Genomic DNA, 24,433 nt, shown 5'->3' on the forward strand with positions numbered 1-24,433 from the left:
GGTCAGCTGGAAGACAAGTAGGCTACCCTACCAGGTCAGCTGGAAGAGAAGCAGGCTACCCCTACCAGGTCAGCTGGAAGAGAAGCAGGCTACCCCTACCAGGTCAGCATGAGGACAAGCAGGCTACTACCAGGTCAGCTGGAAGAGAAGCAGGCTACCCCTACCAGGTCAGCTGGAGGACAAGCAGGCTACCCTACCAGGTCAGGTGGAAGAGAAGCAGGCTACTACCAGGTCAGCTGGAAGAGAAGCAGGCTACCCCTATCAGGTCAGCTGGAAGAGAAGCAGGCTACCCTACCAGGTCAGCTGGAAGAGAAGCAGGCTACCCTACCAGGTCAGCTGGAAGAGAAGCAGGCTACCCTACCAGGTCAGCTGGGAGAGAAGCAGGCTACCCCTACCAGGTCAGCTGGGAGAGAAGCAGGCTAACCCTACCAGGTCAGCTGGAGGACAAGCAGGCTACCCCTACCAGGTCAGCTGGAAGACAAGCAGGCTATCCCTACCAGGTCAGCTGGAAGACAAGCAGGCTAACCCTACCAGGTCAGCTGGAAGACAAGCAGGCTACCCTACCAGGACAGCTGGAGGACAAGCAGGCTACCCTAACAGGTCAGCTGGAAGAGAAGCAGGCTACTACCAGGTCAGCTGGAAGACAAGCAGGCTACCCCTACCAGGTCAACTGGAGGAAAAGCAGGCTACCCCTACCAGGTCAACTGGAAGACAAGTAGGCTACCCTACCAGGTCAGCTGGAAGACAAGCAGGCTACCCCTACCAGGTCAGCTGGAAGACAAGCAGGCTACCCCTACCAGGTCAGCTGGAAGACAAGCAGGCTACCCCTACCAGGTCAACTGGAAGACAAGCAGGCTACCCCTATCAGGTCAACTGGAAGAGAAGCAGGCTACCCCTACCAGGTTAACTGGAAGACAAGCAGGCTACCCTACCAGGTCAGCTGTAAGAGAAGCAGGCTACTACCAGGTCAGCTGGAAGACAAGCGGGCTACCCTACCAGGTCAGCTGGAAGAGAAGCAGGCTACCCCTACCAGGTCAACTGGAGGAAAAGCAGGCTACCCCTACCAGGTCAACTGGAAGACAAGCAGGCTACCCCTACCAGGTCAACTGGAAGAGAAGCAGGCTAACCCTACCAGGTCAGCTGGAAGACAAGCAGGCTACCCCTACCAGGTCAGCTGGAAGACAAGCAGGCTACCCCTACCAGGTCAACTGGAGGAAAAGCAGGCTACCCCTACCAGGTCAACTGGAAGAGAAGCAGGCTACCCCTACCAGGTCAACTGGAAGAGAAGCAGGCTACCCCTACCAGGTCAGCTGGAAGACAAGCAGGCTACCCCTACCAGGTCAGCTGGAGGACAAGCAGGCTACCCTACCAGGTCAGCTGGAAGACAAGCAGGCTACCCTACCAGGTCAGCTGGAAGAGAAGCAGGTTACCCCTACCAGGTCAACTGGAAAACAAGCAGGCTACCCCTACTTGGTCAGCTGGAAGACAAGCAGGCTACCCCTACCAGGTCAACTGGAGGAAAAGCAGGCTACACCTACCAGGTCAACTGGAAGACAAGCAGGCTACCCCTACCAGGTCATCTGGAAGACAAGCAGGCTACCCCTACCAGGTCAGCTGGAAGACAAGCAGGCTACCCCTACCAGGTCAACTGGAGGAAAAGCAGGCTACCCTACCAGGTCAACTGGAAGACAAGCAGGCTACCCTACCAGGTCAGCTGGAAGACAAGCAGGCTACCCCTACCAGGTCAACTGAAAGACAAGCAGGCTACCCTACCAGGTCAGCTGGAAGACAAGCAGGCTACCCCTACCAGGTCAACTGGAGGAAAAGCAGGCTACCCCTACCAGGTCAACTGGAAGACAAGCAGGCTACCCTACCAGGTCAGCTGGAAGACAAGCAGGCTACCCCTACCAGGTCAACTGGAAGACAAGCAGGCTACCCTACCAGGTCAGCTGGAAGACAAGCAGGCTACCCCTACCAGGTCAACTGGAGGACAAGCAGGCTACCCTACCATGTAAGGGCGGAATCACACATGTAAAACAGCATTATCACCTCAGATGTCGTTGAATTCCAAAACTAATGTCAGCTGTCCACATTGGGTCTCCACAATAGAGATAGTTTATTGACCCTGGATCCTAAATGACCCCGCAGCCACTATAAACAAGCAGCTCAGTGATTTGGTGACCAAAGCAGTAGCTTAAGTTTCAACTGTCTTGGACCTCCCTCATTTAAAAACAAAAAATGGTGGATAATATACAGTACGGGCTGTCCTTGACAGTCTCCCTGCGTACTTACAGTTACACCTTATACACTGAAATTAGTTCTACAAACATCTGAGCAGAGAGAGAAATATCCAACGCAGCAAAGCTGACCATCGGTAACCATGGACATGTGGAGAAAAGACCTCTACTGTCTTCAACATGGACATGGAGTATGTGGAGAAAAGACCTCTACTGTCTTCAACATGGAGTATGTGGAGAAAAGACCTCTACTGACTTCAACATGGACATGGAGTATGTGGAGAAAAGACCTCTACTGCCTTCAACATGGACATGGAGTATGTGGAGAAAAGACCTCTACTGTCTTCAACATGGACATGGAGTATGTGGAGAAAAGACCTCTACTGTCTTCAACATGGACATGGAGTATGTGGAGAAAAGACCTCTACTGTCTTCAACATGGACATGGAGTATGTGGAGAAAAGACCTCTACTGACTTCAACATGGACATGGAGTATGTGGAGAAAAGACCTCTACTGTCTTCAACATGGAGTATGTGGAGAAAAGACCTCTACTGTCTTCAACATGGAGTATGTGGAGAAAAGACCTCTACTGTCTTCAACATGAACATGGAGTATGTGGAGAAAAGACCTCTACTGACTTCAACATGGACATGGAGTATGTGGAGAAAAGACCTCTACTGTCTTCAACATGGACATGGAGTATGTGGAGAAAAGACCTCTACTGACTTCAACATGGACATGGAGTATGTGGAGAAAAGACCTCTACTGTCTTCAACATGGACATGGAGTATGTGGAGAAAAGACCTCTACTGTCTTCAACATGGAGTATGTGGAGAAAAGACCTCTACTGACTTCAACATGGACATGGAGTATGTGGAGAAAAGACCTCTACTGTCTTCAACATGGACATGGAGTATGTGGAGAAAAGACCTCTACTGTCTTCAACATGGACATGGAGTATGTGGAGAAAAGACCTCTACTGTCTTCAACATGGACATGGAGTATGTGGAGAAAAGACCTCTACTGTCTTCAACATGGACATGGAGTATGTGGAGAAAAGACCTCTACTGTCTTCAACATGGACATGGAGTATGTGGAGAAAAGACCTCTACTGTCTTCAACATGGACATGGAGTATGTGGAGAAAAGACCTCTACTGACTTCAACATGGACATGGAGTATGTGGAGAAAAGACCTCTACTGTCTTCAACATGGACATGGAGTATGTGGAGAAAAGACCTCTACTGTCTTCAACATGGACATGGAGTATGTGGAGAAAAGACCTCTACTGTCTTCAACATGGAGTATGTGGAGAAAAGACCTCTACTGTCTTCAACATTGAGTTTGTGGATAAAAGACCTCTACTGTATTCAACATGGACATGGAGTATGTGGAGAAAAGACCTCTACTGTCTTCAACATGGAGTATGTGGAGAAAAGACCTCTACTGTCTTCAACATGGAGTATGTGGAGAAAAGACCTCTACTGTCTTCAACATGGACATGGAGTATGTGGACAAAAGACCTCTACTGACTTCAACATGGACATTGAGTATGTGGAGAAAAGACCTCTACTGTCTTCAACATGGAGTATGTGGAGAAAAGACCTCTGCTGTCTTCAACATGGAGTATGTGGAGAAAAGACCTCTACTGTCTTCAACATGGACATGGAGTATGTGGACAAAAGACCTCTACTGACTTCAACATGGACATTGAGTATGTGGAGAAAAGACCTCTACTGTCTTCAACATGGAGTATGTGGAGAAAAGACCTCTACTGTCTTCAACATGGACATGGAGTATGTGGACAAAAGACCTCTACTGACTTCAACATGGACATGGAGTATGTGGAGAAAAGATCTCTACTGTCTTCAACATGGAGTATGTGGAGAAAAGACCTCTACTGTCTTCAACATGGAGTATGTGGAGAAAAGACCTCTACTGACTTCAACATGGAGTATGTGGAGAAAAGACCTCTACTGTCTTCAACATGGAGTATGTGGAGAAAAGACCTCTACTGTCTTCAACATGGACATGGAGTATGTGGAGAAAAGACCTCTACTGTCTTCAACATGGACATGGAGTATGTGGAGAAAAGACCTCTACTGTCTTCAACATGGACATGGAGTATGTGGAGAAAAGACCTCTACTGTCTTCAACATGGAGTATGTGGAGAAAAGACCTCTACTGACTTCAACATGGACATGGAGTATGTGGAGAAAAGACCTCTACTGTCTTCAACATGGAGTATGTGGAGAAAAGACCTCCACTGTCTTCAACATGGACATGGAGTATGTGGAGAAAAGACCTCTACTGTCTTCAACTTGGAGTATGTTGGTAAAAGATCTCTGTCTTCAACATGGACATGGAGTATGTGGAGAAAAGACCTCTACTGTCTTCAACATGGACATGGAGTATGTGGAGAAAAGACCTCTGCTGTCTTCAACATGGAGTATGTGGAGAAAAGACCTCTACTGTCTTCAACATGGACATGGAGTATGTGGAGAAAAGACCTCTACTGTCTTCAACATGGAGTATGTGGAGAAAAGACCTCTACTGTCTTCAACATGGACATGGAGTATGTGGAGAAAAGACCTCTACTGTCTTCAACATGGAGTATGTGGAGAAAAGACCTCTACTGTCTTCAACATGGACATGGAGTATGTGGAGAAAAGACCTCTACTGTCTTCAACATGGACATGGAGTATGTGGAGAAAAGACCTCTACTGTCTTCAACATGGACATGGAGTATGTGGAGAAAAGACCTCTACTGTCTTCAACATGGAGTATGTGGAGAAAAGACCTCTACTGACTTCAACATGGACATGGAGTATGTGGAGAAAAGACCTCTACTGTCTTCAACATGGACATGGAGTATGTGGAGAAAAGACCTCTACTGTCTTCAACATGGACATGGAGTATGTGGAGAAAAGACCTCTACTGTCTTCAACATGGAGTATGTGGAGAAAAGACCTCTACTGTCTTCAACATTGAGTTTGTGGATAAAAGACCTCTACTGTATTCAACATGGACATGGAGTATGTGGAGAAAAGACCTCTACTGTCTTCAACATGGAGTATGTGGAGAAAAGACCTCTACTGTCTTCAACATGGAGTATGTGGAGAAAAGACCTCTACTGTCTTCAACATGGACATGGAGTATGTGGACAAAAGACCTCTACTGACTTCAACATGGACATTGAGTATGTGGAGAAAAGACCTCTACTGTCTTCAACATGGAGTATGTGGAGAAAAGACCTCTGCTGTCTTCAACATGGAGTATGTGGAGAAAAGACCTCTACTGTCTTCAACATGGACATGGAGTATGTGGACAAAAGACCTCTACTGACTTCAACATGGACATGGAGTATGTGGAGAAAAGATCTCTACTGTCTTCAACATGGAGTATGTGGAGAAAAGACCTCTACTGTCTTCAACATGGAGTATGTGGAGAAAAGACCTCTACTGACTTCAACATGGAGTATGTGGAGAAAAGACCTCTACTGTCTTCAACATGGAGTATGTGGAGAAAAGACCTCTACTGTCTTCAACATGGACATGGAGTATGTGGAGAAAAGACCTCTACTGTCTTCAACATGGACATGGAGTATGTGGAGAAAAGACCTCTACTGTCTTCAACATGGACATGGAGTATGTGGAGAAAAGACCTCTACTGTCTTCAACATGGAGTATGTGGAGAAAAGACCTCTACTGACTTCAACATGGACATGGAGTATGTGGAGAAAAGACCTCTACTGTCTTCAACATGGAGTATGTGGAGAAAAGACCTCCACTGTCTTCAACATGGACATGGAGTATGTGGAGAAAAGACCTCTACTGTCTTCAACTTGGAGTATGTTGGTAAAAGATCTCTGTCTTCAACATGGACATGGAGTATGTGGAGAAAAGACCTCTACTGTCTTCAACATGGACATGGAGTATGTGGAGAAAAGACCTCTGCTGTCTTCAACATGGAGTATGTGGAGAAAAGACCTCTACTGTCTTCAACATGGACATGGAGTATGTGGAGAAAAGACCTCTACTGTCTTCAACATGGAGTATGTGGAGAAAAGACCTCTACTGTCTTCAACATGGACATGGAGTATGTGGAGAAAAGACCTCTACTGTCTTCAACATGGAGTATGTGGAGAAAAGACCTCTACTGTCTTCAACATGGACATGGAGTATGTGGAGAAAAGACCTCTACTGTCTTCAACATGGACATGGAGTATGTGGAGAAAAGACCTCTACTGTCTTCAACATGGAGTATGTGGAGAAAAGACCTCTACTGACTTCAACATGGACATGGAGTATGTGGAGAAAAGACCTCTACTGTCTTCAACATGGACATGGAGTATGTGGAGAAAAGACCTCTACTGTCTTCAACATGGACATGGAGTATGTGGAGAAAAGACCTCTACTGTCTTCAACATGGACATGGAGTATGTGGAGAAAAGACCTCTACTGTCTTCAACATGGACATGGAGTATGTGGAGAAAAGACCTCTACTGACTTCAACATGGACATGGAGTATGTGGAGAAAAGACCTCTACTGTCTTCAACATGGACATGGAGTATGTGGAGAAAAGACCTCTACTGTCTTCAACATGGACATGGAGTATGTGGAGAAAAGACCTCTACTGTCTTCAACATGGAGTATGTGGAGAAAAGACCTCTACTGTCTTCAACATTGAGTTTGTGGATAAAAGACCTCTACTGTATTCAACATGGACATGGAGTATGTGGAGAAAAGACCTCTACTGTCTTCAACATGGAGTATGTGGAGAAAAGACCTCTACTGTCTTCAACATGGAGTATGTGGAGAAAAGACCTCTACTGTCTTCAACATGGACATGGAGTATGTGGACAAAAGACCTCTACTGACTTCAACATGGACATTGAGTATGTGGAGAAAAGACCTCTACTGTCTTCAACATGGAGTATGTGGAGAAAAGACCTCTGCTGTCTTCAACATGGAGTATGTGGAGAAAAGACCTCTACTGTCTTCAACATGGACATGGAGTATGTGGACAAAAGACCTCTACTGACTTCAACATGGACATGGAGTATGTGGAGAAAAGATCTCTACTGTCTTCAACATGGAGTATGTGGAGAAAAGACCTCTACTGTCTTCAACATGGAGTATGTGGAGAAAAGACCTCTACTGACTTCAACATGGAGTATGTGGAGAAAAGACCTCTACTGTCTTCAACATGGAGTATGTGGAGAAAATACCTCTACTGTCTTCAACATGGAGTATGTGGAGAAAAGACCTCTACTGTCTTCAACATGGAGTATGTGGAGAAAAGACCTCTACTGACTTCAACATGGACATGGAGTATGTGGAGAAAAGACCTCTACTGTCTTCAACATGGACATGGAGTATGTGGAGAAAAGACCTCTACTGTCTTCAACATGGACATGGAGTATGTGGAGAAAAGACCTCTACTGTCTTCAACATGGAGTATGTGGAGAAAAGACCTCTACTGTCTTCAACATGGAGTATGTGGAGAAAAGACCTCTACTGTCTTCAACATTGAGTTTGTGGATAAAAGACCTCTACTGTATTCAACATGGACATGGAGTATGTGGAGAAAAGACCTCTACTGTCTTCAACATGGAGTATGTGGAGAAAAGACCTCTACTGTCTTCAACATGGAGTATGTGGAGAAAAGACCTCTACTGTCTTCAACATGGACATGGAGTATGTGGACAAAAGACCTCTACTGACTTCAACATGGACATTGAGTATGTGGAGAAAAGACCTCTACTGTCTTCAACATGGAGTATGTGGAGAAAAGACCTCTGCTGTCTTCAACATGGAGTATGTGGAGAAAAGACCTCTACTGTCTTCAACATGGACATGGAGTATGTGGACAAAAGACCTCTACTGACTTCAACATGGACATGGAGTATGTGGAGAAAAGATCTCTACTGTCTTCAACATGGAGTATGTGGAGAAAAGACCTCTACTGTCTTCAACATGGAGTATGTGGAGAAAAGACCTCTACTGACTTCAACATGGAGTATGTGGAGAAAAGACCTCTACTGTCTTCAACATGGAGTATGTGGAGAAAAGACCTCTACTGTCTTCAACATGGACATGGAGTATGTGGAGAAAAGACCTCTACTGTCTTCAACATGGACATGGAGTATGTGGAGAAAAGACCTCTACTGTCTTCAACATGGACATGGAGTATGTGGAGAAAAGACCTCTACTGTCTTCAACATGGAGTATGTGGAGAAAAGACCTCTACTGACTTCAACATGGACATGGAGTATGTGGAGAAAAGACCTCTACTGTCTTCAACATGGAGTATGTGGAGAAAATACCTCCACTGTCTTCAACATGGACATGGAGTATGTGGAGAAAAGACCTCTACTGTCTTCAACTTGGAGTATGTTGGTAAAAGATCTCTGTCTTCAACATGGACATGGAGTATGTGGAGAAAAGACCTCTACTGTCTTCAACATGGACATGGAGTATGTGGAGAAAAGACCTCTGCTGTCTTCAACATGGAGTATGTGGAGAAAAGACCTCTACTGTCTTCAACATGGACATGGAGTATGTGGAGAAAAGACCTCTACTGTCTTCAACATGGAGTATGTGGAGAAAAGACCTCTACTGTCTTCAACATGGACATGGAGTATGTGGAGAAAAGACCTCTACTGTCTTCAACATGGAGTATGTGGAGAAAAGACCTCTACTGTCTTCAACATGGACATGGAGTATGTGGAGAAAAGACCTCTACTGTCTTCAACATGGACATGGAGTATGTGGAGAAAAGACCTCTACTGTCTTCAACATGGACATGGAGTATGTGGAGAAAAGACCTCTACTGTCTTCAACATGGAGTATGTGGAGAAAAGACCTCTACTGACTTCAACATGGACATGGAGTATGTGGAGAAAAGACCTCTACTGTCTTCAACATGGACATGGAGTATGTGGAGAAAAGACCTCTACTGTCTTCAACATGGACATGGAGTATGTGGAGAAAAGACCTCTACTGTCTTCAACATGGACATGGAGTATGTGGAGAAAAGACCTCTACTGTCTTCAACATGGAGTATGTGGAGAAAAGACCTCTACTGACTTCAACATGGACATGGAGTATGTGGAGAAAAGACCTCTACTGTCTTCAACATGGACATGGAGTATGTGGAGAAAAGACCTCTACTGTCTTCAACATGGACATGGAGTATGTGGAGAAAAGACCTCTACTGTCTTCAACATGGAGTATGTGGAGAAAAGACCTCTACTGACTTCAACATGGAGTATGTGGAGAAAAGACCTCTACTGTCTTCAACATGGACATGGAGTATGTGGAGAAAAGACCTCTACTGTCTTCAACATGGACATGGAGTATGTGGAGAAAAGACCTCTACTGTCTTCAACATGGAGTATGTGGAGAAAAGACCTCTACTGTCTTCAACATGGAGTATGTGGAGAAAAGACCTCTACTGTCTTCAACATTGAGTTTGTGGATAAAAGACCTCTACTGTATTCAACATGGACATGGAGTATGTGGAGAAAAGACCTCTACTGTCTTCAACATGGAGTATGTGGAGAAAAGACCTCTACTGTCTTCAACATGGAGTATGTGGAGAAAAGACCTCTACTGTCTTCAACATGGACATGGAGTATGTGGACAAAAGACCTCTACTGACTTCAACATGGACATTGAGTATGTGGAGAAAAGACCTCTACTGTCTTCAACATGGAGTATGTGGAGAAAAGACCTCTGCTGTCTTCAACATGGAGTATGTGGAGAAAAGACCTCTACTGTCTTCAACATGGACATGGAGTATGTGGACAAAAGACCTCTACTGACTTCAACATGGACATGGAGTATGTGGAGAAAAGATCTCTACTGTCTTCAACATGGAGTATGTGGAGAAAAGACCTCTACTGTCTTCAACATGGAGTATGTGGAGAAAAGACCTCTACTGACTTCAACATGGAGTATGTGGAGAAAAGACCTCTACTGTCTTCAACATGGAGTATGTGGAGAAAAGACCTCTACTGTCTTCAACATGGACATGGAGTATGTGGAGAAAAGACCTCTACTGTCTTCAACATGGACATGGAGTATGTGGAGAAAAGACCTCTACTGTCTTCAACATGGACATGGAGTATGTGGAGAAAAGACCTCTACTGTCTTCAACATGGAGTATGTGGAGAAAAGACCTCTACTGACTTCAACATGGACATGGAGTATGTGGAGAAAAGACCTCTACTGTCTTCAACATGGAGTATGTGGAGAAAATACCTCCACTGTCTTCAACATGGACATGGAGTATGTGGAGAAAAGACCTCTACTGTCTTCAACTTGGAGTATGTTGGTAAAAGATCTCTGTCTTCAACATGGACATGGAGTATGTGGAGAAAAGACCTCTACTGTCTTCAACATGGACATGGAGTATGTGGAGAAAAGACCTCTGCTGTCTTCAACATGGAGTATGTGGAGAAAAGACCTCTACTGTCTTCAACATGGACATGGAGTATGTGGAGAAAAGACCTCTACTGTCTTCAACATGGAGTATGTGGAGAAAAGACCTCTACTGTCTTCAACATGGACATGGAGTATGTGGAGAAAAGACCTCTACTGTCTTCAACATGGAGTATGTGGAGAAAAGACCTCTACTGTCTTCAACATGGACATGGAGTATGTGGAGAAAAGACCTCTACTGTCTTCAACATGGACATGGAGTATGTGGAGAAAAGACCTCTACTGTCTTCAACATGGACATGGAGTATGTGGAGAAAAGACCTCTACTGTCTTCAACATGGAGTATGTGGAGAAAAGACCTCTACTGACTTCAACATGGACATGGAGTATGTGGAGAAAAGACCTCTACTGTCTTCAACATGGACATGGAGTATGTGGAGAAAAGACCTCTACTGTCTTCAACATGGACATGGAGTATGTGGAGAAAAGACCTCTACTGTCTTCAACATGGACATGGAGTATGTGGAGAAAAGACCTCTACTGTCTTCAACATGGAGTATGTGGAGAAAAGACCTCTACTGACTTCAACATGGACATGGAGTATGTGGAGAAAAGACCTCTACTGTCTTCAACATGGACATGGAGTATGTGGAGAAAAGACCTCTACTGTCTTCAACATGGACATGGAGTATGTGGAGAAAAGACCTCTACTGTCTTCAACATGGACATGGAGTATGTGGAGAAAAGACCTCTACTGTCTTCAACATTGAGTTTGTGGATAAAAGACCTCTACTGTATTCAACATGGACATGGAGTATGTGGAGAAAAGACCTCTACTGTCTTCAACATGGAGTATGTGGAGAAAAGACCTCTACTGTCTTCAACATGGAGTATGTGGAGAAAAGACCTCTACTGTCTTCAACATGGACATGGAGTATGTGGACAAAAGACCTCTACTGACTTCAACATGGACATTGAGTATGTGGAGAAAAGACCTCTACTGTCTTCAACATGGAGTATGTGGAGAAAAGACCTCTGCTGTCTTCAACATGGAGTATGTGGAGAAAAGACCTCTACTGTCTTCAACATGGACATGGAGTATGTGGACAAAAGACCTCTACTGACTTCAACATGGACATGGAGTATGTGGAGAAAAGATCTCTACTGTCTTCAACATGGAGTATGTGGAGAAAAGACCTCTACTGTCTTCAACATGGAGTATGTGGAGAAAAGACCTCTACTGACTTCAACATGGAGTATGTGGAGAAAAGACCTCTACTGTCTTCAACATGGAGTATGTGGAGAAAAGACCTCTACTGTCTTCAACATGGACATGGAGTATGTGGAGAAAAGACCTCTACTGTCTTCAACATGGACATGGAGTATGTGGAGAAAAGACCTCTACTGTCTTCAACATGGACATGGAGTATGTGGAGAAAAGACCTCTACTGTCTTCAACATGGACATGGAGTATGTGGAGAAAAGACCTCTACTGTCTTCAACATGGAGTATGTGGAGAAAAGACCTCTACTGACTTCAACATGGACATGGAGTATGTGGAGAAAAGACCTCTACTGTCTTCAACATGGAGTATGTGGAGAAAAGACCTCCACTGTCTTCAACATGGACATGGAGTATGTGGAGAAAAGACCTCTACTGTCTTCAACTTGGAGTATGTTGGTAAAAGATCTCTGTCTTCAACATGGACATGGAGTATGTGGAGAAAAGACCTCTACTGTCTTCAACATGGACATGGAGTATGTGGAGAAAAGACCTCTGCTGTCTTCAACATGGAGTATGTGGAGAAAAGACCTCTACTGTCTTCAACATGGACATGGAGTATGTGGAGAAAAGACCTCTACTGTCTTCAACATGGAGTATGTGGAGAAAAGACCTCTACTGTCTTCAACATGGACATGGAGTATGTGGAGAAAAGACCTCTACTGTCTTCAACATGGAGTATGTGGAGAAAAGACCTCTACTGTCTTCAACATGGACATGGAGTATGTGGAGAAAAGACCTCTACTGTCTTCAACATGGAGTATGTGGAGAAAAGACCTCTACTGACTTCAACATGGACATGGAGTATGTGGAGAAAAGACCTCTACTGTCTTCAACATGGACATGGAGTATGTGGAGAAAAGACCTCTACTGTCTTCAACATGGAGTATGTGGAGAAAAGACCTCTACTGTCTTCAACATGGACATGGAGTATGTGGAGAAAAGACCTCTACTGTCTTCAACATGGAGTATGTGGAGAAAAGACCTCTACTGTCTTCAACATGGACATGGAGTATGTGGAGAAAAGACCTCTACTGTCTTCAACATGGACATGGAGTATGTGGAGAAAAGACCTCTACTGTCTTCAACATGGAGTATGTGGAGAAAAGACCTCTACTGTCTTCAACATGGACATGGAGTATGTGGAGAAAAGACCTCTACTGTCTTCAACATGGACATGGAGTATGTGGAGAAAAGACCTCTACTGTCTTCAACATGGACATGGAGTATGTGGAGAAAAGACCTCTACTGTCTTCAACATGGACATGGAGTATGTGGAAAAAAGACCTCTACTGTCTTCAACATGGAGTATGTGGAGAAAAGACCTCTACTGTCTTCAACATGGACATGGAGTATGTGGAGAAAAGACCTCTACTGTCTTCAACATGGACATGGAGTATGTGGAGAAAAGACCTCTACTGTCTTCAACATGGACATGGAGTATGTGGAGAAAAGACCTCTACTGACTTCAACATGGACATGGAGTATGTGGAGAAAAGACCTCTACTGACTTCAACATGGAGTATGTGGAGAAAAGACCTCTACTGACTTCAACATGGAGTATGTGGAGAAAAGACCTCTTCTGTCTTCAACATGGACATGGAGTATGTGGAGAAAAGACCTCTACTGACTTCAACATGGACATGGAGTATGTGGAGAAAAGACCTCTACTGTCTTCAACATGGACATGGAGTATGTGGAGAAAAGACCTCTACTGTCTTCAACATGGAGTATGTGGAGAAAAGACCTCTACTGTCTTCAACATGGACATGGAGTATGTGGAGAAAAGACCTCTACTGTCTTCAACATGGAGTATGTGGAGAAAAGACCTCTACTGTCTTCAACATGGACATGGAGTATGTGGAGAAAAGACCTCTACTGTCTTCAACATGGACATGGAGTATGTGGAGAAAAGACCTCTACTGTCTTCAACATGGACATGGAGTATGTGGAGAAAAGACCTCTACTGTCTTCAACATGGACATGGAGTATGTGGAGAAAAGACCTCTACTGTCTTCAACATGGACATGGAGTATGTGGAGAAAAGACCTCTACTGTCTTCAACATGGACATGGAGTATGTGGAGAAAAGACCTCTACTGTCTTCAACATGGACATGGAGTATGTGGAGAAAAGACCTCTACTGTCTTCAACATGGACATGGAGTATGTGGTGAAAAGACCTCTACTGTCTTCAACATGGACATGGAGTATGTGGAGAAAAGACCTCTACTGTCTTCAACATGGAGTATGTGGAGAAAAGACCTCTACTGTCTTCAACATGAACATGGAGTATGTGGAGAAAAGACCTCTACTGACTTCAACATGGACATGGAGTATGTGGAGAAAAGACCTCTACTGTCTTCAACATGGACATGGAGTATGTGGAGAAAAGACCTCTACTGACTTCAACATGGACATGGAGTATGTGGAGAAAAGACCTCTACTGTCTTCAACATGGACATGGAGTATGTGGAGAAAAGACCTCTACTGTCTTCAACATGGAGTATGTGGAGAAAAGACCTCTACTGTCTTCAACATGGACATGGAGTATGTGGAGAAAAGACCTCTACTGTCTTCAACATGGAGTATGTGGAGAAAAGACCTCTACTGTCTTCAACATGGACATGGAGTATGTGGAGAAAAGACCTCTACTGTCTTCAACATGGACATGGAGTATGTGGAGAAAAGACCTCTACTGTCTTCAACATGGACATGGAGTATGTGGAGAAAAGACCTCTACTGTCTTCAACATGGACATGGAGTATGTGGAGAAAAGACCTCTACTGTCTTCAACATGGACATGGAGTATGTGGAGAAAAGACCTCTACTGTCTTCAACATGGACATGGAGTATGTGGAGAAAAGACCTCTACTGTCTTCAACATGGACATGGAGTATGTGGAGAAAAGACCTCTACTGACTTCAACATGGACATGGAGTATGTGGAGAAAAGACCTCTACTGTCTTCAACATGGACATGGAGTATGTGGAGAAAAGACCTCTACTGTCTTCAACATGGACATGGAGTATGTGGAGAAAAGACCTCTATTGTCTTCAACATGGAGTATGTGGAGAAAAGACCTCTACTGTATTCAACATGGACATGGAGTATGTGGACAAAAGACCTCTACAGTCTTCAACATGGAGTATGTGGAGAAAAGACCTCTGCTGTCTTCAACATGGAGTATGTGGAGAAAAGACCTCTACTGTCTTCAACATGGAGTATGTGGAGAAAAGACCTCTACTGTCTTCAACATGGAGTATGTGGAGAAAAGACCTCTACTGTCTTCAACATGGACATGGAGTATGTGGACAAAAGACCTCTACTGTCTTCAACATGGAGTATGTGGAGAAAAGACCTCTGCTGTCTTCAACATGGAGTATGTGGAGAAAAGACCTCTACTGTCTTCAACATGGACATGGAGTATGTGGACAAAAGACCTCTACTGACTTCAACATGGACATGGAGTATGTGGAGAAAATACCTCTACTGACTTCAACATGGAGTATGTGGAGAAAAGACCTCTACTGTCTTCAACATGGAGTATGTGGAGAAAAGACCTCTACTGACTTCAACATGGAGTATGTGGAGAAAAGACCTCTACTGTCTTCAACATGGACATGGAGTATGTGGAGAAAAGACCTCTACTGTCTTCAACATGGACATGGAGTATGTGGAGAAAAGACCTCTACTGTCTTCAACATGGAGTATGTGGAGAAAAGACCTCTACTGACTTCAACATGGACATGGAGTATGTGGAGAAAAGACCTCTACTGTCTTCAACATGGAGTATGTGGAGAAAAGACCTCTACTGACTTCAACATGGACATGGAGTATGTGGAGAAAAGACCTCCACTGTCTTCAACATGGACATGGAGTATGTGGAGAAAAGACCTCTACTGTCTTCAACTTGGAGTATGTTGGTAAAAGATCTCTGTCTTCAACATGGACATGGAGTATGTGGAGAAAAGACCTCTACTGTCTTCAACATGGACATGGAGTATGTGGAGAAAAGACCTCTGCTGTCTTCAACATGGAGTATGTGGAGAAAAGACCTCTACTGTCTTCAACATGGACATGGAGTATGTGGAGAAAAGACCTCTACTGTCTTCAACATGGAGTATGTGGAGAAAAGACCTCTACTGTCTTCAACATGGACATTGAGTATGTGGAGAAAAGACCTCTACTGTCTTCAACATGGAGTATGTGGAGAAAAGACCTCTACTGTCTTCAACATGGACATGGAGTATGTGGAGAAAAGACCTCTACTGTCTTCAACATGGACATGGAGTATGTGGAGAAAAGACCTCTACTGTCTTCAACATGGACATGGAGTATGTGGAGAAAATACCTCTACTGTCTTCAACATGGACATGGAGTATGTGGAGAAAAGACCTCTACTGTCTTCAACATGGACATGGAGTATGTGGAGAAAAGACCTCTACTGACTTCAACATGGACATGGAGTATGTGGAGAAAAGACCTCTACTGTCTTCAACATGGACATGGAGTATGTGGAGAAAAGACCTCTACTGTCTTCAACATGGACATGGAGTATGTGGAAAAAAGACCTCTGCTGTCTTCAACATGGAGTATGTGGAGAAAAGACCTCTACTGTCTTCAACATGGACATGGAGTATGTGGAGAAAAGACCTCTACTGACTTCAACATGGACATGGAGTATGTGGAGAAAAGACCTCTACTGTCTTCAACATGGACATGGAGTATGTGGAGAAAAGACCTCTACTGACTTCAACATGGAGTATGTGGAGAAAAGACCTCTACTGTCTTCAACATGGACATGGAGTATGTGGAGAAAAGACCTCTACTGTCTTCAACATGGAGTATGTGGAGAAAAGACCTCAACTGTCTTCAACATGGAGTATGTGGAGAAAAGACCTCTACTGTCTTCAACATGGACATGGAGTATGTGGAGAAAAGACCTCTACTGTCTTCAACATGGACATGGAGTATGTGGAGAAAAGACCTCTACTGTCTTCAACATGGACATGGAGTATGTGGAGAAAAGACCTCTACTGTCTTCAACATGGAGTATGTGGAGAAAAGACCTCTACTGTCTTCAACATGAACATTAGTTGATCTAAGCTGAGATCTGATGTTTGGAGGGTACTTCACTACATTGAACGTAAGTGTTGTGATACACCGAATGGAAGTATTCTGAGACACCTAACTTGGTTCTTCAAATCTGAATCACTGTGTTTTTCAGAGTTTGGTGAAAAATACTTGTAGGCGTTTCAGTGCATGTAAAAAAAGGCAGCATTAAAAACCACACAATGTTTTGTAACACTGTCTCTCATACAATCAAATGGGGTTCGATTGTAAATGGTTTATAGCAGAACATATTGATTGATGATGATTTTCAGTCAATATTTAGTTTATCATGTTAAAGAAGACACTGGGAATTGAATACTTTCCTACGGTAGACTTTTGCACAAATTATAGGCTGCAGTTGCCAGGCCCATTGTGAGATTAGAAATAATATTAAAATCAAAACGGTTTAGGGATATGTAAGTTATAGCCGAGGTAACATGTGTAAAGTCGACCTTCATCCCTGGTATTCGTGTGAGAAGGTGGATGTGAACCCGAGTCTCCTGTTTGTCAAAAACACTGCATTAGTGCACGCAGACAGTCTTCAGGACTAACACACCTCTGTTACACTGAGCACATGGGACCCAATTCAGACTTGAGATAAGTCTACTTAAACATGGACTCAATAAAACATGGACTTTAAGTCATGTTAAATCAACTTATAAAGAAGTATGAATAGGGCCTAGAGACTATTTTCTGTTTGTGAAATAGTGGGAATTGAACCCCAGACTGCGGGGGCAGTAAGATGGCACATTTATTTTGAATTTTTACCATATGGAGGAACTTGTGCCTCCATATCAGAATACAAAATGTTTAGATTAAAAAGCTAAATGTGAATTTCAAATATTGTGCTGCCATACTGTTCAGAATTCCTCCAATATGAGGCATGGAGGTGGAGAGAGGGCAGAGGTGTTCCCTCTAGAAAACTCTATGGTTGAGTAGAAGATGAAGAAAAAATGAAAATAAAATCAGGCAAGTTTGAGGACACCTCCCTGGTATTTGGGTCTTTCATGAACTCAGACCGGTGAGAGCACATCCAAAATCGCTCAGTTGAAACTCTCCAAAACAATCCAAGAAATTATGTCGTCAATGAGAAAGAGACGTCTCGGCCTGGTACCGGTATCGTCTCGGCCTGGTACCGGTATCGTCTCGGCCTGGTACCGGTATCGTCTCGGCCTGGTACCGGTATCGTCCCGGCATCGTCTCGGCCTGGTACCGGTATCGTCTCGGCCTGGTATCGTCTTTGCCCGGTACCGGTATCGTCTTTGCCCGGTACCGGTATCGTCTCGGCATCGTCTCGGCCTGGAACCGGTATCGTCTCGGCATCGTCTCGGCCTGGAACCGGCATCGTCTCGGCATCGTCTCGGCCTGGAACCGGCATCGTCTCGGCCCGGTATCGTCTCGGCCCGGTATCGTCACGGCCCGGTACCGGTATCGTCTCGGCCTGGTACCGGTATCGTCCCGGCATCGTCTCGGCCTGGTACCGGTATCGTCCCGGCATCGTCTCGGCCTGGTACCGGTATCGTCCCGGCATCGTCTCGGCCTGGTACCGGTATCGTCTCGGCCTGGTACCGGTATCGTCTTGGCATCGTCTCGGCCTGGTACTGGCATAGTCTCGGCCTGGTACCGGTATCGTCCCGGCATAGTCTCGGCCTGGTACCGGTATCGGCCCGGCATAGTCTCGGCCTGGTACCGGTATCGGCCCGGTATCGTCTCGGCCCGGTACCGGTATCAGCCCGGTATCGTCTCGGCCCGGTACCGGTATCGGCCCGGTATCGTCTCGGCCCGGTAACGTCTCGGCATCGGCCCGGTATCGTCTCGGTACTGGTATCGTCCGGGCCTGGTACCGGTATCGTCCGGGCCTGGTACCGGTATCGTCCGGGCCAGGTACCGGTATCGTCCCGGCATAGTCTCGGCCCGGTACCGGTATCGTCCCGGCATCGTCTCGGCCTGGTACCGGTATTGTCTCGGCCTGGTACCGGTATCGTCCCACCATCGTCTCGGCCTGGTACCGGTATCGTCCCGGCCTGGTACCGGCATCGTCTCGGCCTGGTACCGGCATCGTCTCGGCCTGGTACCGGCATCGTCTCGACCTGGTACCGTCTCGGCCTGGTACCGGCATTGTCTCGACCTGGTACCGGCATCGTCTCGGCCTGGTACCGGTATTGTCTCGGCCTGGTACCGGTATCGTCCCAGCATCGTCTCGGCCTGGTACCGGTATCGTCCCGGCCTCGTCTCGGCCTGGTACCGGTATCATCTCGGCCTGGTACCGGTATCGTCTCGGCCTGGTACCGGCATCGTCTCGGCCTGGTACCGGCATCGTCTCGGCCTGGTACCGGCATCGTCTCGGCCTGGTACCGGCATCGTCTCGGCCTGGTACCGGCATCGTCTCGGCCTGGTACCGGTATTGTCTCGGCCTGGTACCGGTATCGTCCCAGCATCGTCTCGGCCTGGTACCGGTATCGTCTCGGCCTGGTACCGGTATCGTCTCGGCCTGGTACCGGTATCGTCTCGGCCTGGTACCGGTATTGTCTCGGCCTGGTACCGGTATCGTCTTGGCCTGGTACCGGTATCGTCTCGGCTTGGTACCAGGCCGAGACGATGCCGGGACGGGACGGTAATACATTTGTACAGAATTTGTACAGAATGAGTACCACACTACTTCTTCATAACATCATTTTGAAGCTTCAAATTTTTTGCAAATGATCAAAAAGGACATAATTCTCAATATAAAATGTGAAGAGAAAAAAAAAAAGCTTTTAAGACAGAGAAATGATTCAAAACACCGTTGGTGATTAGGCACTTTAGAGAAGAAACACCACCAAAAGGGAGAACAGGGAACAGGGAACACCGTCGGTGATCAGGCACTTTAGAGAAGAAACACCACCAAAAGGGAGAAGAGATCTACTTCAAACACAGGACTTCAAACGCCGTCAGTGTTTGCTTATTGGTTTAACAACACACCATGTTACCGAACTCTTTCAATCTGTCCCAATACCCTCACAACCATGTTTCAGTACTCTGGCAAAGTTCAGGTTTCGTCACCTTTAAAAGGTGGTGGAAGCTCAGGAGCCACTAGTTCGTGTTTAGAAAAGCACTTCATTTTAACAGCGTCTCCATTTCTCAACAAAAAAAAATGCATCTTCTCCTAGTATCCTCCCCTTCAGCTGCACCGATTGGACAAGACTGGCCCATAAACCCAACACGGAGGTTCCTTAATGTTACCTACAGTGTTACTTCATTATATTTCCATATTTAAAATCACAGCAATTTATACATCTAAGTACACAACATAAAAATGTGAATAGCGGCAGGAGGTAAACTGCTATATTATTGAAAAAATTAAGCCTAATTAAATGAGATTCTTTCATGTCCTCTCTGTCCCAGCCACAGTCATCGTCTTTTACCTTTAATGGAAAAGAGGAAAATTGTAGAGTCATTTATTTAGCAAAGTAATTTAATTCAGGGCTGCTTCCAGTGTGGATAAGGCTGACTATCATACTTCATAATTGACTGCAGAATTACATTGTCATGGCAAGATTAGCTTTCTTAATTAATGCAAATTGATTTAACACAAGTTAATGTTTGTAATTATTTTGACTTCGCTATGGATGTGGGATAATATTTCGATTTAAAACATCTATTCAAAAATGGACAGAAAGTTAATGGAAGAAAAAAAAAACTGACACTATTCGACAAATGTGCCAATTTGGTTGTCTTACCAAAGGCAACGACATTTTAGTTAAGAGGGTTTGAGGGAAGAGGGAGCAAAAGAAGAGGAGGAGAGAGTTGATGGTGAGGAGTAGGTTTGAGGAAAACAAGGAGAACGATGAGGATGCTTGAGGAGGAGGAGGAAGAGGAGGAGAGAGTTGATGGCGAGGAGTAGGTTTGAGGAAAACAAGGAGAAAGATGAGGATGCTTGAGAAAGAGGAGGAAGAGGAGGAGAGTCAGGCAAGGGGCTGGGAGACAGTGATCCTAAGCCCCCATAGTGGGACACGAGTCATCCTGACAGACAGCAGCCCACAAGCAGCTGCACAACGCTGGCTCTACTTCTGTTCTGGGATACTATGTTCGCTACTCAAATCAAATCACGTGTTTAGCAGATGTTATTGCGAGGTGTAGTGAAATGCTTGTGTTTCTAGCTCCAACAGTGCAGTAACATCTAACAAGTAATATCTTCCAATTCCATAACAATACTGTCACGTTCGTCATAACGAGGAGACCAAGGCGCAGCGTGATATGAATACATTCCTCTTTAAAGAAAGAGAACACTGAACAAATTATACAAAACTAACGTGACGCTATATATAACGAGTGCTGACATGCAACTAACCATAGACAGTAACCCACAAAACCAAAATGGGAAATGGCAACCTAAATAGGATCCCCAATCAGAGACAACGATAAACAGTTGCCTCTGATTGGGAACTAATTCAGGCCACCATAGACCTACATATACCGAGACAAACCAAAACCCCATAGATGTACAAAAAACCCTAGACAAGACAAAAGACACACATGCCACCCTCGTCACACCCTGACCTAACCAAAATAAAAGATAACTAAGGTCAGGGCGTGATAAATACAAACAAATCTAAAGTAAAGTAATGTGATATATAAATATATGGATGGCAGAGCGCCATAAACTCAGAAACAGTAGAATATAGTATTTACATATGAGATGAGTAATGCTTATGTCGGGTAAATTGTCTGTCTGAAATGGTGTGCACCAGGGCTCTGTACTTGGTCCCCTCTTATTCACTATTTATATAAATGATTTAGACATAAATGTGCAAAAATGCACAACTGTTATTTATTATTGTGCCTCGTCTCTCACAAAAGCTTACCAGAACTTGCAAACTGATTTTTATACTGTTCAACAAACCTTGTGTCAATTGAAAATAAGAATTTGTTCTTAACTGAGTTGCCTAGTTAAATAAAGGTACAAATAATAACAATAACAATAACAATAACAATAACAATAACAATAACAATAACAATAACAACAATAATAACAATAATAACAATAATAGCAATAATAGCAATAATAATAATAACAATAATAACAATAATAACAATAACAATAACAATAATAATAACAATAACAATAACAATAACAATATTAATAATAATACCAATAATAATAATACCAATAACAATAACAATAACAATAATAATAATAATAACAATAACAATAATAACAATAATAATAATAACAATAATAATAATAATAATAACAACAATAACAATAACAATAATAACAATAACAATAATAAAAAGCTTATCCTCAATACTGACAACTAAACTAATGGTGTTTTCTAAAGCAAGAAATAGATCTCTGAACCATTCACCTATTACTTACTACCTGTCGGGGCAATGCGATTGAGACTGTAACCTCAAATATCTTGGAATTTTAATTGATGCCAGACTCTTTTTAAATTGCATATTCAACAACTTACAAAACATTTTGAAGCTGAAGTTGGGATTTTATTTTAGGAATAAGGCCTGTTTTTCTTTTGAAGCCAGAAGGAGGCTAGTATCAGCTACATTTATGCCTTTACTAGACTATGGGGATATTTTATATATGAATGCTTCCGCTCGGTGTTTGAGATCAATTGACACCCTTTACAGTGGCACTTTGAGATTTATTTTAAACAGCAAAGCCTTTACGCACCACTGCACTTGGTATACCAGGGTTGGCTGGCCTTCTCGAGTCACTAGTAGGCTCAGTCACTGGTATACTTTCATTTACAAAGACATTTTAGGTTTACTATCATTTTGTTTGGGAATTTTCATTGCTCAGAAACATGGTGGGTACTCTCTTCGTTCGCAGAACTTTATCCTGCTAACTGTTCCAAATGTCCAAACTGAATTTGGTAAAAGGGCTTTTATGTACTCTGCGCCATCGTCTTGGAACGCCTTACAAAATACTTTTAAAACTGGAAGAACTTGTCCCGATTGGTGTTTTTAAATCACTGATGAATGATCTTGAGACTGATTCTCTGACCTGTCAATGTTTTTAAATTTGCTGTTTTGTGTGTTTGTTATACTCTTGTGAATTCTATGGTTTTACTAGATTACCTGTAGTTATTATTCATGTTGTCTGTCTAATTGCGTAATGACTTGGTGCTGCCTCTCTTGGCCAGAACGCTCTTGAAAAAGAGATTTCAAATCTCAATGAGCCCTTCCTGGTTAAATAAAGGATCAATAAAATAACAAATATGTAACAACATTAAAGTAGCCAGTGATTCCATTATTAAAGTGGCCAGTGATTCCATTATTAAAGTAGCCAGTGATTCCATTATTAAAGTAGCCAGTGATTCCATTATTAAAGTGGCCAGTGATTCCATTATTAAAGTAGCCAGTGATTCCATTATTAAAGTAGCCAGTGATTCCATTATTAAAGTGACCAGTGATTCCATTATTAAAGTGACCAGTGATTCCATTATTAAAGTGGCCAGTGATTCCATTATTAAAGTGGCCAGTGATTCCATTATTAAAGTGACCAGTGATTCCATTATTAAAGTGGCCAGTGATTCCATTATTAAAGTGGCCAGTGATTCCATTATTAAAGTGGCCAGTGATTCCATTATTAAAGTAGCCAGTGATTCCATTATTAAAGTGGCCAGTGATTCCATTATTAAAGTAGCCAGTGATTCCATTATTAAAGTAGCCAGTGATTCCATTATTAAAGTAGCCAGTGATTCCATTATTAAAGTGGCCAGTGATTCCATTATTAAAGTGGCCAGTGATTCCATTATTAAAGTGGCCAGTGATTCCATTATTAAAGTGGCCAGTGATTCCATTATTAAAGTGGCCAGTGATTCCATTATTAAAGTAGCCAGTGATTCCATTATTAAAGTGGCCAGTGATTCCATTATTAAAGTAGCCAGTGATTCCATTATTAAAGTAGCCAGTGATTCCATTATTAAAGTGGCCAGTGATTCCATTATTAAAGTAGCCAGTGATTCCATTATTAAAGTAGCCAGTGATTCCATTATTAAAGTGGCCAGTGATTCCATTATTAAAGTGGCCAGTGATTCCATTATTAAAGTGGCCAGTGATTCCATTATTAAAGTGGCCAGTGATTCCATTATTAAAGTGGCCAGTGATTCCATTATTAAAGTGGCCAGTGATTCCATTATTAAAGTGGCCAGTGATTCCATTATTAAAGTGGCCAGTGATTCCATTATTAAAGTAGCCAGTGATTCCATTATTAAAGTGGCCAGTGATTCCATTATTAAAGTAGCCAGTGATTCCATTATTAAAGTGGCCAGTGATTCCATTATTAAAGTGGCCAGTGATTCCATTATTAAAGTGGCCAGTGATTCCATTATTAAAGTGGCCAGTGATTCC

Source organism: Oncorhynchus mykiss, chromosome 17, assembly GCF_013265735.2.
Source record: "Oncorhynchus mykiss isolate Arlee chromosome 17, USDA_OmykA_1.1, whole genome shotgun sequence".
NCBI classification, from domain to species: domain Eukaryota; kingdom Metazoa; phylum Chordata; class Actinopteri; order Salmoniformes; family Salmonidae; genus Oncorhynchus; species Oncorhynchus mykiss.